Source organism: Ctenocephalides felis, unplaced genomic scaffold (genome assembly GCF_003426905.1).
Source record: "Ctenocephalides felis isolate EL2017-DRISC unplaced genomic scaffold, ASM342690v1 CF-g0.4_SCAFFOLD_01170, whole genome shotgun sequence".
Taxonomy (NCBI): domain Eukaryota; kingdom Metazoa; phylum Arthropoda; class Insecta; order Siphonaptera; family Pulicidae; genus Ctenocephalides; species Ctenocephalides felis.
Genome location: NW_020537324.1, coordinates 56566539 through 56581211, shown reverse-complemented (window position 1 = coordinate 56581211; position 14673 = coordinate 56566539). Strand labels below are relative to the sequence as shown.

General features: G+C 28.9%; 1 long non-coding RNA gene across 1 annotated transcript in view; it reads right to left on the bottom strand.

The window, feature by feature from the left end:
* LOC113367942 overlaps nucleotides 1-13721 on the bottom strand; it is a 253845-nt gene extending 240124 nt beyond the window's left edge. Inside the window, exon 1 of the long non-coding RNA XR_003366315.1 lies at nucleotides 13643-13721. This is a non-coding gene — a long non-coding RNA (uncharacterized LOC113367942). The remainder of the gene's footprint in view (nucleotides 1-13642) is intronic.
* Nucleotides 13722-14673: the final 952 nt, after the last annotated feature.

The following is a 14673-nucleotide window of genomic DNA, read 5'->3' as shown; positions in this document are numbered from 1 at the left end:
AAATTGCTGGACCTTTCCGTACCGTAACGAAATTTTCGAGAATGTTAATGTTTTCAAATGATTATTATAAGTACTGTAACATTGTCTAATATTTATAAGAATTATATACTCTGATTTGCAAAGTTAAGATTAATTAATTAAAATATATAAATGAGCTTTAGTCTTTAGCCAGAATTAAAATTATTATCTGAATTATTTTCGATATACAAAAAAAATCCTAGAGAAAAAAAAAATATTTTGAAAAAAAAAATACAAAAGCAATTGTTTCGTCAACACAAGCAGAATTTCACTCAAAAACTGCGATTTTTCAAATTTAGCCCTGTATCTTCAAAGATGCAAAGATCTGCCTTTGCCAAAAACTAATCACCACTTTTCACAATTATTACAAATTAATTGTTTTTTGGACAATTCAATCGATTCAAATACTCCGTTCTCTCAAAAACTCAATTTCTATTTTCTCCACTCTTTGCTGCGTATCTTCGTAACGGATGGACCTGTCTTTCCAAAAGGCCATATGAACCAAAATTATATCTGAATTCATATTTTAAAAAATGAAATAATTACTGCTGGATATCAAGTTGTTAGTTGAAGTAGGATTTAAACATGGAACCATGTGGTTGCAAAGGTGATGCCCTTAATATTGAATCACGAAAGAGTCAAGCACAATTTTATTTATTTATTATATTTATTTATTTTAATACATGACTATTTACTAAAAAATATTCGATTGATAATGATGTTCTGTAAATTGCAAATCAAATTACGTTAAATTATAATAGTGTACTTAATAAAATAATTGAAATATTAAATAAAATAAAATGATTTACTTATATGCTTCACAATCGTTTTAAGTTCAGAACAGTTTTGAATTTGCATTTGGATTAAGAAAATTGTTTCAAAAAAACGTTCCAATTTATTTATTATTTGTTTTTCAAATTTAAAGAATTTTTTATATTTTGAAATAAAAGCTTCATATTTATTATTTTATAACTTCCCGTAGGATATGTTATAGTAATCGAAAAAAATCGTAAATGATAATTTTTATACAATAAATATTTACGTTCAAACACTTTTGAACATATTGGCATACCTTAGAAAAATTAATGTATGTAAGTGTGTGTGTGTGAATGTGAATACAATTTTTCGTCGACGATTTCGAGATTAGATTAGTTTTGGCCAAGGCAGGTTCAAAGAATGAAGCATCCAATTTAAATGACTCAAAAAACATTTTATTCGCACTGAAGAAGTGAAGAACTGATCAAATTTTTAGAAAGGCAAGTCCAGATTTCTAGATTTTAGAGATCCAATGAAAAAACTAAAAATAATGCCATTTGGCGGTCAATGATAATCGTTAGATTTTTGCGCTTTAAATTATCAGATATTTCATGGAGATTTTAATAATAGGTACAAAATTTCTTCACATTTCTATAGTTTCACTTATAATGTTTAACCATTATAATGCGAAGCTCTAAAACAGCTACGGAGCGCATGCTTCTAATAAAAAAAAATCTAAATTTTCAAAAAATTTTTAAAGAATTTCAAAAACCTCAAAAATCTAATGTTTCCAAAGTTTTAAAAAAATTTTATCTTTTCAAAATTTTAAATTACGAATCGGGAAGTTCCACGAATTTGCTTTAAGGCACGATGCAATTCTAGTTTTAAGGACGATCAGAACTAACAGTCTCTATAAGTTGTGATTAAGTTATATTTTACTCTATTATAGAAGACAAACTGATAGTTTTCAATTTCTAATTGCCAAATGTTTTTTGTTAATTATAATGATGGTGCAGCATTGTCATGAAAGCTGCTTAAACTTGAAATCATATATCAAAAGTACAAATTTTCATTCACAACATCAATTTCTTTTTTCAAATACTCTTACAAATTGATATGTAGAAATATGAATCTTTGTAAGCACCAGTCATTTATAATTTTTTATCTGATAATTTGATAATTATGCATTTCTCTGTTCAATATATTTCACTCTGAAGTTAATTTTGTAGAACTGTTCATAATACAATCCAAAAAATAAAATCTAAATCCTTATGTTAGGAAGTCTCTATAACGCCAGCTGGAAGCACGAGCGGATGTCATTTTCGTAAACAATCCTTTTGGAAAATTATAAACAAATACTAAAACACGATTATGTTGTACATTGTTTGCTGAACTGACGAATTCAGTTATTTGTTCTGTAAGCAACTCAGTCGGACGATGCAATAAATGCTCATTCTGTTTAGGCTTACAAATAAAGTATACACAAAACATTTCGCATTTGTATATAATTATATTCGTATGTCATCACTTAATAATAATTTGAATGAAAAAGTATGGTTTTTAATGTTTTTGTATATAGACTAAACAATATTAGAGTCATGCTTTAGCAAAACTAATAAAATTATATATGTACAGTAAATATACAAAAATGATTTACCTTATTTATAATATGAAACTAATACAAATACATTTTTTCTTACCGCCAATTAACTTTACAGAATAAAAAAAATACTATTATTCTTAATGATCTTTCGTGAAGGCAATTTGTGTATCCCATCTTTGAAAAAAATATTTCACCTTTTGATGCAAACAATTGAACCTGTGCTTGTTTGGCATCTTATTCATTTTTTATAAGTTATAGTAATGGGCCGAAAATCAAAAATGAAATTTTTTGCATATCTTTACGTTTTGAAGGTTTCTGAACATTTTGGCATACCTCAGAAAAAATGGATGTGTGTGTGTGCCTGTGTTTGTTCTGTATGTCCGCATTTTTCCGTCCTGTATCTTCACCAAACATTTTCATTTTCTACATGTCTCTGTAACATTTTTTCTTTGTAAAAATTTGTATAAAAGTGAATTTTGTCGGTCGCCTAAGGTATATTACCATTCAACCCTTAAGACTAATATGAATCAACTTTATTAACTTCCATCCCTTAATTTTTGCCTTTACGTTCCAAAGGTTTCTGAACATTTTGGCATACCTTAGAAAAAAAGTATGTAGATGTGTGTGTGTATATATGTTTGGATACAATTTTTGGTCCACGATTTGAATTATTCAAAAAAACATTGGATTCCTACTGATGAAGAGACATGCTAATTAGTTTTTGGAGAAGACAGGTCCAGCCGTTTCAAAGATTCTGGATGAAAAGTGCCAAAAATGTTAATTCAGTTTCTTTTGAGTTTTTAAGAAATATAGAGACAAACGTGCAATAAACGTGTAGTGATGAAAATGATAGCATGGATTATTAGGACATAACTTTGGCCTAATATATAATTTAATAAATTGGAACAATCATTGAATAGAATACGATGCAAAAAGTTAGTAAGAGAGACTAGGTACGGTTGTGATACAGTATGGTAGTGACAGTCGTCATAATACTATACTGATTATGAGATAGGATCCAAACTTGGTCGAGCACGTTCCCATTATGTCACTCATTACAATAAAAGTTGTTATGAACTATTTTGGTATTTATACCTATTGTTTTTAACTTATTTTAAAGCCTGTCACAACTGTTCCTGGGGAGAGGAGTACGGTTGTGACAGTCAATTGGATTTTATGTCTGATCTATTGTATCAAAACACAGTATTTCTATGTAAACAAATTTAAAATTACCATTAAATTTACTTTTCACCCAGCTAACTGGTAAATTAACAAAATTATGGCTGATCAAAAAAAGTGGCTAGTCTCTCCTATGTGGTAGAAGAATAAAAAATATGTAAGAAGCTAAATGCAACTGGTTATTAAAAAAACTCTGAGTGTTCAGTGCTGGTGACGTTTCTTATATTAGGCATTTAGAATTTATTATCATAAACATTCAAAAAGATTTAAATGTAAGAAAAATTTCAATAATCAACAAGCAAACATTTTTTCATCACTAATGTATGTGTTGTTCCATTTTTTACAATTTAGTTATTATTGGTACAATGTAATAGACAATGTAATAGACATTTTGCTGGATAGACACACATGTGTTTTTGGAAAATATTTGATTTTTTGTTTACAGATTCTATCCAGCTTCGTGAGCGTCAGCGATAACTCTATGGGAATAACAAGATATGTTATAAAATTTATAGATTTACATATATACGCGATCGCCGGATTGCGAAGACATAAAAATAGCGAAACCTATTACAATTTGATTTTTATGCTCTCGCCCATGGGAGATATTGGACAATGGGTATCGGCTACTTGTATGTCCCTGGCGAGGCGAGTGCACGGAACGCAAAAGCTGGGGCGAAAACATACTCGTACTATTCTTGTTATTACACATTGCATTCATGTCGTTGATGCTTTTCAAAAATGATAATAGTCAAGTGATTATGTTTAAAGTAACCAATATTACATTTATCATTTTCTGATGGTTTACAATTTAATTCTTTTTGTTTGGAAAAAAAACATTACATATATTTTACATCTCTATATTTTTATCTTATGGATATGATTTGCCAATTTATTAGTATTGAGAATTTGCTTGCAAAAGCAAATTTGCCTTTGGTGTGATGATTAATACATAAGAGCGATCTAGCACTTTTTAACTTCCAGTAGAGTAAGTTATAGTAAGCGGCCAGCAATCGAAAATGAACATTTTTGCGTATTTTCATTTTTCAGAAGTTTCTGAACATTTTGGCATACCTTCGAAAAAATTGATGTATGTATGTGTGTGTATGAGTGTATGTAGTATGTATGTATATATGGATACTATTTTTGTAAATTTTTGGGAGCACCGATCAGCCGATTTGAATTCTTCAAAGAGCATTCGATTCCTATTGATAAGGAGACGTACTTATCAGTTTTTGGCAAAAGTTGGACCAGCCGTTTTGGAGATATAAAGCAAAGAGTGCAGAAAATACAAATCGAGTTTTTGATAGTACGGAGCATCCGATTTAGATGATTCAAAAAGTATTCAATTTGTAATGATGGGGAGAAGTAGTGATTAGTTTTTGGCAAAGACAGGTCCAGCCGTTTTAGAGATACAGGACTCAATGTACAAAAAATGGCAGTTTTTGAAAGAATAAAGCATGCGATTTAAATTATTCAAAAAATTTTTCGCTTGCATTTCCAAAACGATTGCTTTTGGGGCAAGCAAAAAAATTTATTATCAAAAAAAATTTTTTTTTGAATATCGAAAATAATTTTAACTTTAGCTAACATTTTAAAGCTCACTTAAAACTTCAAATACTTGAGATAAATAATTTTAATTTTGCAATTCTGTTTATATAATTTTTAAAATATGAGATAATGTCCTTCATTTCAACTTCGCTGCATTAAGTTTTGTTTATTCTTTTTTCAAGTAAACTTATATATACGCCATCGCCAATTTATAAGCTCCTATATTTTGTCTACAAAATACGAATAATGAAAGTTACAGCATTTATGATAATATATTTGAGAACATTTAATATTCTTTAAATATTTCATTACGGAACGGGAAGTTCCAGCAATTTGCCTCAAGGCACGATGCCATACACCAGTAGTTAAAATTGTGACAGTAAAATTTTCGAGTGACAATTTTAAAAATAAAGTTGAAGCTTTTCAATAAAAACTAATCAATGCGATTTTCAATTATCTTTTAAAAAAACTTATAATATCTGCAATTTTGTATTCCAAACATTACATACTTGAATTTCTATAATTAATTATATTCCGTGGGTGTATAATGCTCTAGGATATTCTCTAGACTATGGACTTAATCGCTGTGTGAAGTTTGATTAAAATAGCCGAAAAAATTCATTAATTAACTACAGTTTGTGAATTTTACAAATCGGTCCAGAGTTTTTGGCAAAAAGATTGACAACAATCTTAGTTCTAATTGTTAATTGTTGAGGTGGAGAATGTTAATTGTATAGAATTAACATTCAAAGGTTGCAGTAATCAATACCTAATCAAACAAGTCCTTATTGAGTTTCATCAAATGGCTTTTAAATTTTTAAAATCGGTGCAGCGGTTTCTGGAAATATCTCGAAGGATGTATACATACATATTTCTTCACATTTTGGTGTCAGAAAGACTTTCATGATGTGTCAAAATAACCTTAAATGGTTTGCAAGTTTTAAATTCAAATTTGTTTTTTTTTGCTAATAGGATGGTTTCTGGAAAACTAATTAAAGTTTATATACCAATTGTCTATTTGCCATACATGAAATATGAAACTAGTTCATTTCTCTCCTACGCCACAATCTCCATGAAACTGTTCTCCAACTCAGAAATATATTGGCATTGCTTTGACATCTGCATTTCGCGAAAATATGTCAAAGCCAGGAAAAATATTGCGTTGGCGGATGAAACGAGCCGTAACGAGTCGTCCTTTATGGGTGATGGGATTCGCAGTTCGATACATGATAGTACATTTCATACATGTGAGGGAGACAAGGAAACGAGGCTCAGAGAAGATTTTATGTCCTTTTGACAATAAGGGAAATCAGTGTTTTGATTAACAACTTACTTCTAGGTGTCTGATGAAGCTCGGGCGACACATATGGAAGTAGCCTGATGAAAATTATAGAAAGGTGTTTTTTGATACAATTGCCAAAATTAAGTCAAAATTATACAGGGATATATTGAAGTCTTAACTTCATCTGATAGATGGCTTGCTTGCAAACATACTCCATCTTTCTCGCTTTGAACCCTATCTCAAAATCAGTATAGTTTAGCTGGCACAACTGTACCTAGTATCCCCTATCACTTGTGAATATAAACTTTATTGCTAAGGATCTATTTGGGAAGTAATTATTTTAAAAATATCGTTCATAACTCATTAATTGCATCTCACATTATGAGGCAATACATAATATCATTCACCGTTATTTATAATGCAGAAAGTAAAATTCCAAAGCCAATCTTGTTTACTTACGTGCCGATAAGAGCAGAGCCAGCGAGCGACTTCAAATTAAAGAAGTTTATGTTCGATTCACTTACGGGTAACGTGTTATCGAAATGGCCAATGCTCGAGCATTCAAGTACGAATTTAACTACTGTTTAAATGCACTTTTTAATACTCAATAAACACACATGACAAACATTATACATCTGCTACGTGATAACTGGCTTGTGTGTTATTTTATATTACGTCTATATGCGCGAAGAATCAACGATACAATACAATGTAGCAAAGCTAACGAGTAAAATTCGATATCCGACAGTTGCTCAAGTTACACTACTAGAAAATTATTACTGTAGATACGTATCTTTGTAATAAAAACTATAGTTACTATCGGATTTGGAGCCCGGTATTGGAAACGGCTTTTCTGCAAGTGACAGACTTTTTTGCAGATTAGTAAAGAGTTTTTGTTTTATGATATCTGACGAATTGTAGTCTGTCTAAATACAGGTTCATAGTGCCTACCATAATCACTTTTTCATAACTTCTGCTTCCATGTTTTCTGGTCCTGTGCTTCGGCTTCCAGTTTCCTGCATTTTCCTAGTCCTTTCAGACTTTCTATTTTATCTTCGATGACGTCATGTAGAAGGCACTCATTGGCAAAATAAGTCCGATACTATTTTCATCTTTTTTCAGGGTTGTGCTCAGCAAAATTTTTTGTTTGGTCATTTTTTTTCCATAATTTTGCTTCCATATTTCCTGGTCCTATGTTTTCAATCCCTTGTATTTTTCCTGTTATTTCAGACCTTCTAATTTACGTTCGACTACGTTATGATCAAATTCCCTTGCTTTTTTAGGATAGTGATCAGTAAAAATTTTTCTTTATTGTCCATTTTTCTTTCCATAATTCTGCTTCCATATTTTCTGGTCCTGTGCTCAGACTTTCAGTTCTTTGCATTTTCCCAATCCTTTCAGACCTTCTATTTTACTTTCGACGACGTCATGTAGAGAGCACTTTTGGCAAAATCCAATTTCCTTCTTTTTCCAGGATTGTGCTCAGTAAAAATTTTGCTTCACCTATTTTTCTCAGAATTTCTTCACTTGCTGCCTTATCAGTTTACTTTATCTTCTCCATTTGCTCTTAGCACCATCGTTCATTTAGTTTTTGTCTTAGAGTCCACGTCTCTGATCCGTACAGAGCTACAGACTCCAGACATAACTCTAAGATATTGATTCTATTTAGTACTAATAACATTATGATATTGATATTCAATACTTTAGAAGTTATATTAGAAAAAACAAATGTGATCTGGATGCTCACAATGTGATTTACTAAAGTATTTAGATACCCATTATTATTGGCAAAGATCTGAAAATGATAGCATAGTCAGGATTAGCTTGATATGTTATATTAATACGAAAAATCTGGCAGTGACTTATTGGCTAATCTCCAAAATATAAAAATTTATAACATTTTTAAACAAAGCAAGACAATAGAAGTTATTAGAATTCAGAAGAACGATAGCCAATGCTCGATATTTTCTAAATATGCTATTAATATATTTTCACAAAACAACAGTCGTTCAAAATTTGACGAAGAAACTATGAGTATTAGACTTTTAAGAATTATTTAGAGAGATGTAGAATTAAACAAATGTGACTTAGAGTGTATTTTTCCAGTCTAAGCTACATTTGTATAATTCTATATCGCTTTTGCTTTAAAGAATATTTTAGGAAATGGTTTTTCTTTTTCTGATGGTGAAACTAATAAACTAAGGATTGTAATAGAATGAAATTGGGCTGGTATTTTTTGGTAACTTCAATTGGGATATTCCATATAAGTTGCTGATTGTTGCTTTATAAATTACTACAAAAATATTAAATTAAACTAAAATATTTAAAGCACTTGAAACTTTGATACAAACTTCATATTTTTTTAGCTTACAGCTTGCTTTTCAATGTATTAATCACGCTGATCTTATTTTTTCTTATTTCAGGTAAGAAACTTTCTTCAACTTCGCTTTTAATTTAATGCATCTTCAGTATCGAGCGAAAGGTAATAAAGTAAAGGAAAGGTAATAAATATTACATAGATATGTTTTTTAAAATAATTAATGTTATTTCCTGGAAATATAGTTTTAAGTAGTGATGTGCCAAGTCGAATCAAGTGATTCGAATCATTCGAATCAAGCCTTTAACGACTTGATTCGAATCAGATTTTACTTGATTCGAATCAACTCGTATCAAGCCGCGAAATATTTACTGTGATAAAATATGTATTAACACAAATTTTTCATAAATATAATTTTTTTTATAAATATAAATATAAAAAAAATGTTTTAATTTAATTCAATATTATAATAATATAAAAAATAAATATCATAAATATAAAAAATAAATAATGAATTAAATCATGCGAGCCACCCGACTTTAATATGCTTAAATGTATCGGCCGACTCCAATCGTCTTTATATGACTTTAACCGCATTCATCGACTAACTATATCATTCGACTTCATACGGCTCAAACCGAATCAAGAGGCGATATGAGTTGTTCCGACTTCATATGAGCCAACTCGAATCAAGCGGCGATATGAGTTATTCCGACTTCATGAGCCAAACCGAATCAAGCGGCGTTATGAGTTATTCCGAATTCTGATTCGAATCATCCCGACTTCAAGCCGTTCGAGCGATATGAGTTAACCGTATGGGCGATACAATGCGTCGTCGTTCTTGCGTGTTTATTTATTTTACGGAGAGCTGAGAGCGGTTTTGTTCGTGAAATATCAATACCCAATTTTTATAATAATTAAGTGTTTTAGATCTTAAATGTTATCAGAATAAACCACTCGAAATTATGAAACGAGTTTCGGGAATCTTTCAATATAATTCTCTTTTGAAACAATTACTAAACACCAGAAAGTCAGTAAATAATATGTTAACTTCTAATTATGTAAGTAATGGCAAATTCACATTAATTAAATTAACTTTCAGCTCTCAGTTTAGATGCGATCCTTTACTGATTACATAGTAAAATAGACAATCGACCCATGATTCCAAATATTATTTTATATACTTTAGTGATGCACAATTGTTTGGTAATCTATTATGGTAAATTAATTTGAAGATATGTTTCAGCCGTCTTCAAAATTATATCATTTTTAATAATTTTCAAAATATACTTTTTGATAGTAATTTATGATTACAATTTCTACTTTGTCGGTTATATTAGTTAAACTGACAATTTTGATTATAAATTTGGATCACTTTTACTAAATTAATACATCCATGATTTTTTTTGTCCATATATATACTTGATTCGAGTTGATTCGAATCATGATTCGAATCAGGTTTTTTTCTGATTCGAATCATTCGAATCGGGAATTTTTCGAGTCGGCACATCACTAGTTTTAAGTATATGTAGGTTATTAACATAATAATTACATCATTTTTAGATACTTTTAAAATGTTGTTATAATTGATATTTGACATGTGCCTTGTTATAGTGTCCTTATTATACCGACGATTTGAAAAAAAATATTAACTAATTAATTAATTGTTATAAATTAATTATCTGTTATTATACGGTGCATAAGCGTTGAAATGTGAAATACAAAATTAACACTGATCAATACTTACATTACTCAGTATTGTTTCGGACAGTTTGCAAAAGTTTGGGTTCGGATGGAACGATCCTAATATCTCCTTAATATATAATCATTAAACTATTATAATGTAATTATTCCTTCATATAAATCCTTCTCAGAATTAATGTAGGAAAGGAATAAAAATATTTCATAACATAGATTTTCGGATTTTGGATCTAGAAATGTCATACATCACTTTTTTTATAAATAGGTATGAAGACCTGTATATTTAAAGATATTTTTAGATTTATGTTACCATCACGTTCAGCAAATAATTTTACAATTTTTTGACTGACTACAACACTGCCTGCCTGCCTGCCTGCCACTTTTTATGCATTTATATTTCATAAAGCAATCTTGATTATATTATCTCATTTTCTATCGCGCCGAGTGTAATAATTTATATGAATATTATGACCATTTATTCGCGTCTCGTTAGCGACTTGTTTGCATATTACATACGCGCACTCCGTCTTTTAATTACTCGCAGTGTATGATTGTTAGGATAAACTCAATACATTTTACATATTCAAAAATTATGCAAAGATATAATTTAGAGCGTAATTAAATCATGTGTATAGGCTTGATGAATTATATTGATGGCTATCAAGAACTAACAGAAGATTTGCATTAGATTTTCTTTGTCAACATCGTACCTAGTGATTGAAATGATATATTATTGCAATATCCTAAGGGTGTGGATTTGTTCTATACCTCAGGAATAACAGAGTTTTATATGTACCTTTCACCTATTTTTAATATTTTTATGAGATGGATTGGTAACCTATTGATAACTAATTTATAATAGACAATAATTTATATTATGGTCAAATAATTATTTGATTTTATTATTATAATTTATAAAAGAATAATTTTATATTAGCGGGCAATGATAAGCAAATAAGCAGTTTAGCCTATCAATTTAAATTCGATTGAAACTTTAGAATAGTTTGTGAGTAGATAAGTAAATAACTCACTATTTTCCGTACAAATAGCAGAATTTCATTTTATTTCATTTTTATTTGAATTTTAATATAAATTTTATAGATCTCAGGCAGAAGTACCTGGTATGAGAGATCGTACAAAATATCTATACAAAGCATATATTTATTTTCCACATGTCATGTCAAAGTTGGAATCAATCAGAATAGTTTGGTTGATATATAGAAGACACTATTGTTTTTTTTGGTACGCGAAAATTCAATGAAAGATTATACATTTGGTAAGATATATATAAATCTATCAATCTCTATTAAAAACCGTTTTCTTGATAAAGAATTCGTGATAAATCTTCATATAAATTTATTGAACTCATATTGAATAAAATATAATAATATAATACAAATGTATCAAAACATATTTAGGCAAAATATAAATCAATTATGAAATTCGTCAATATGTTATGAATATATTGATTACATAAAATATTATTTCATGCCGTCTACCAACTCCCGCTTTTTTGTCATTTATTATTTATAAAAATGAATTTAGGTGAAAAATATGCTAGTTTAATGAACTTTTTTCAATATGTTGAATAGGTTTAACTTAACTAGAACATATTTTGCCGTCTATATTGTAATTGATAATTACTAACATAAATTCTTCCAATAGTGATAATAATGAACTAAGCATTAATTCATTGCTTTCATTTTTTGCTATCATCAATTGAAATATATCATATGAGCTGCCGATTATTGCTTTATTAATTATTGTAAAATTTTCACAATTAAATGTAACTATGTTAGTTTTTAAATAATATTTAGGTTTTACACATATTTGAAAATACTTAAAATAATATCTAGAATGTTTACAATTTATTTATTTAAAATGCCTTAGTTTCATCTATAAATTTTTCAATATTTTGTATTCAATCAGTCAAGAGTTATATGATATGCAAAATATGAATTATAATAAAATATACTAAAAACACTAGTACAAGAGTACAAAGTTAAAACAAAGTACAGAGAACAAGCTTTTACGAGGTACCTCAAGGCAGCATGATAGGTCCTAATATCTACTATTCGCAGAAGCTGTTCCTACAGATAAACTTTTCCAGACGACATACTAATACAGATATTCTTAATTATTTATATTTTTGTAAAATTTGATAAAAAAATCCAAGTTGTATTAAAAGGTCAGTTGTCCACAACACCCTCCACCATATCCATTATTAGGTATCATTTTCCAGCGGCATAACGAAAGAATATATAATTAGTATGTGGGGGTTTTTATTAAGCAACTTCTGCTTCTTTATCAGAGTCATAGCGAACAAAAATAATCGCGATATCTTTATTAACACCTCGCCCAGCGTGGGGCGCCGCGGCGGTCGAAGCGCCGCTATGGCTGAACTATCGCTTAATTACCGCCCCGGTATGATAACGCTATCGCGGCGGTCAGAATGTCACGTCAACTTTCCGCTATTATTTTATTTTTATTAACTGGGGGTGGACTACTTCTGATTGTGACTAAACGGTTATGGATACAAGGATATGAAACCGTGAGATATAGCCACAAAGAACTCAAGTCGTATTTTTAACAATATTTCTATTTTATTCCAAAGTCTTCGGCAAACTGTAATGTTTTTCTCAGATAAATTTACAAATTTTATTTGTGTGTTTTTTATTTGTTCTATTAGTCTTAGGCAAACTGTTTTGTTTTCTCTATCTATAAATTAACTCTATCTATAAATTAAGATTAATTTACAAATTTTATTTAGGTGTTTTTTATTTGTTCTATTCTGCAAATTCGAAGGGATTTAAACTCAAATTTTGAAATACTAGTGTCAGCTATTTTTTCTGGTAATTAAAAAAGCATTCAAAAAGCAAGTATAACAGCCCAAATGTGTGAAGCAAAATAAATTATTGCTATATTTTGCAAGTCACAACCCTTATTTAATTATTATTAATCACTACATTATTAATTATTACATGTTTGAATAAAGTTCAATAATAAGTAAATTACTTTAAAATTTTAACTGCAATATTTATATTGCAGTATTTTATATTTATATTCTTATAGAAAAGTATTTATATGAAACAAGTACTATTAGAAATATTATAATGCCAAGTTATATTGGCATTAATATGGTGCAAATTGTTAATAATATTAACAATTAATGCCATTATAACTTGGCATTATATTATACGAATATAATAATCAATTTGCTAGCTATTTGACTAACCTTTTGTTGGATGTTGTAAAAACGTGATCACTGGTTCCAACTCAGATATTCAGCTCTGCCAGCTTGATATCAAGCAGCAGTTTCATCAGATTTTTCTTGACATTATAGAGCTCCAATATGAAGTTGAAATAAACTTTCGTGGAATTTCTGCCAAAATAATTAAGTCAAAATTACTAATTAAGTATGTTAAAAATATATGAATATAAGAAAATACACCAATTGAGATGCTCTATATAGATATCTGATAAATAAAAGAATTTTTTATGTCTCCATATAAAAATATACAGATTCAATTAAAATTAAAATTATAAATAAATTGACAAATATCTAGTCACAAATCATAGAAATTAAAGTTGAGCGATGTTATATCATAAACATTTTAATAGGCAAAAGTAAATTTTGGTTAATATAAAGAATGAAAAACAGCAAGTGGCTATCATTTTGTTACAAGCAATTTTTTATTTAGGTCATAAAATTTCTCTGGATTATTATTATGAATAAATCGAACTTTACACTAAATTATATGTTATAGATTTAACTAAAATTTTAATTACACTGATAAATCTTTGTTTTGTTAGAGAATATCAGTTATATATGAGCCGTTCAGTGCACATATCGACTAACTCCGAAAATCAGAAAGTGGAGAAAAGCGATAAAGTAATGTATATTGCTTTTAAAAATTCCTGTTATAATATAAATTGAAAAATATATTTTAGAACGTATAAATACATATATAGCTTACATGTAACGGTATATAAGATTTATAACTATTAATAGTGAGAAAATAATTATCATTAAAGTTAAAGTTTTGATATGACTTGTGGAGTTAATCAAGTTTTCAACTTTTTTTAAACTTTAAACTTTTTTTTAAAATTCGGATCTTTATTGTAGTCACACTTAAATTGTATATCGTTAGGTTTGGACCTTTCTATTCTAAATTCAGCGCATTTTAAGTCAATTTTCTGGACACCCTGTGATGGTTACTTTTCTGTTATTGATTTATTGTTCTAAATAAATAAAAAATAAATAAA